Genomic DNA, 2,312 nt, shown 5'->3' on the forward strand with positions numbered 1-2,312 from the left:
CAGTCCCTTCTCCATTTCTCCTCTCGGAATTTTGGGCACACACGAACACACACCCATTATTTTCTTAAGTTGCTGGTTCAGGTCTCAAACCATGCAGTCGGGCAATGGGATTCAGCTGTCTTAACCACCTTGCCACTGACTGGCCCTAAAAAATGAGTTTTTAAAGAAATTAAACTGAAGGAGATACAGAATATCAAAGGACCTTTTCTATTAGAGTCTAATAATGTTCAAATTTAGTTTCTCCGAAAATAATTTCTAAATAGCTAAATGTCAACAAAAATCATGGACCATAGGAGAATTGCTTCACACCTCCTGAATCTTCTCAAACTTTTTACCTGCCTATCAATGACTTCAGATTTTACTTTTTGTTGCTGCTACTTTGCTAAAGACACACTATGGTAGAAACGGCCACTCCTCACCTAACGGCTCACCTGTTTAATGACAGCTCGACTTCCAACCAGTTCCCCAGCATGGGGAATCATTTCTCTGTCTTTGCCTTGTACCTGAGACCAGTATTTACTACATGATGTGTTCCCAGTCACCCAAGACTATATATTCTGTTTATACATTTGTACTTCAGAGTGTACCCACAGTAGTATTCGGAATAAATAAAAACGACTATGCCAGATTTACGTAATTGTGTTGTGTCTTGTAGCTTTCTGGGGCTTAGATAATGTATGCCTTACTGTATGGATGGAATTACACTATTCTAACGATTCTATTCTATTCTATTCTCACACCACAGACATCTGCCTTAAAGGTCCTCCTTATTGACCAATTTGCTTAGTGACCTAGTCATAAGAATGGAATTTGGTTGTTAAGCAAGGAATGCACGTATAGACATCATCTATTTTGCTTTTAAAAATACCTAAGAAAATATAGAAAGGTCTGTTTAGTACTTATGACTACTAGCAGTTTGTGTGTTGGTTCAATACATACAAAGATACTTCAGCTTGTTAGAAAATGGAATTAAAGTACTGACGCAGGGATGCAGTAGTGCAGGGGTCATCAGGCCCAGCAGGACATGGGTTCTTGTCTCATGCTCACAAAGAATTAGAGCCAGGACACAGAGAGGGGATAGCAAGAGAGCTTATCAAGAATGGGAAGAACAGAGCTCCCAAGCAGGTCCCCGGAAAGTAGGTCACTGAGGAGGAACTGGGGCCATGTGTGTGTGTGTGTGTGTGTGTGTGTGTGTGTGTGTGTGTGTATCTGGGTCAGAGAGGCTTTGGGCTTGTTTTCAGGTGGGGCTTGTGCATGTGGTTTCCCTTGTGATGGGGGGCACATGCTGGATTGGTCCAGTTATTTCTCTTAATTTTGGATTACAAGGTCAGGAGATTCTTTGTCTAAAAGCTTTGGACCATAAAAAGCATGATCTTCCTTTCTTCCCAGAATGTGGTGGGGCCTGGAAAAAAGCCTTTTTTTTTTTTTTGGAGAGGTTTTTTCGCTATAGGGCGCGTGCGCTCGCCAGACAGACAGAGAGAGACATAGAGACAGAAAGCGAGAAATCACCCCCCCCCAGGGGGGATGGTCACGCCGCAATCCCTTCTCCTCCATTCTCCTCTCGGGATCTTGGGCACGCACGCACACGCGCCCGGCGTGAGTTTTAAGCCACCGGGTCCGGGACGCGAACCACGGTTGACTACGTGGGAGTCCAGCGACATAGCCATTACGCTAACTGCTGGTTCCCAAAAGCCTTTGTTTTAAGGCATGCTGCCTAGGTTAATCACAAAGCCAGTTGCAAACCATCTCTTGTGAGCAAGCAGCTGAGCCGCTGCGTATCCATCTTAGCCATTTAGGATCTATACTCTAACTATATTCTTTTTTTTTTCTTTTTAAGGGTTTTTGCCATTGGGTACATGTGCTCACCAGAGAGACAGACAGAGAGACAGTGAGAAATCATCCCCACCAAGGGGATGGCTGACACTGCATCCCTTCTCCATTTTTTCCTAGGATTCTGGGCATGAACACACATGCACCTGCAGTCAGTTTCAAGTTGTCAGATATGGGACTCGAACATGTGGGAGTCCAGTGCCTTAACCACTAAGCCATCTGCTGGCCCTAACCCTAACTATATTCTTATGGTCCAGGTATATATATCTTTTTTTTTTTTGAGAGTTTTTTTTTTGTTGTTGTTGTTATAGGGTGTGTGCACTTGCTGAAGAGACAGAGAGACAGAAAGCAAAAATTCACCCTGGGGGGATGGCCACGCTACAATCTCTTATTCTCCATTCTCTTCTCAAGATTTTGGGCATGGGGAACCAGCAGTTAGCGTAATGGCTATGTCTCTTGACTTCCACGCAGTCGACCGCCGT

Source organism: Tupaia chinensis, unplaced genomic scaffold (assembly GCF_000334495.1).
Source record: "Tupaia chinensis unplaced genomic scaffold, TupChi_1.0 Scaffold000361_2, whole genome shotgun sequence".
In the NCBI taxonomy this organism is placed as follows: Eukaryota; Metazoa; Chordata; class Mammalia; order Scandentia; family Tupaiidae; genus Tupaia; species Tupaia belangeri.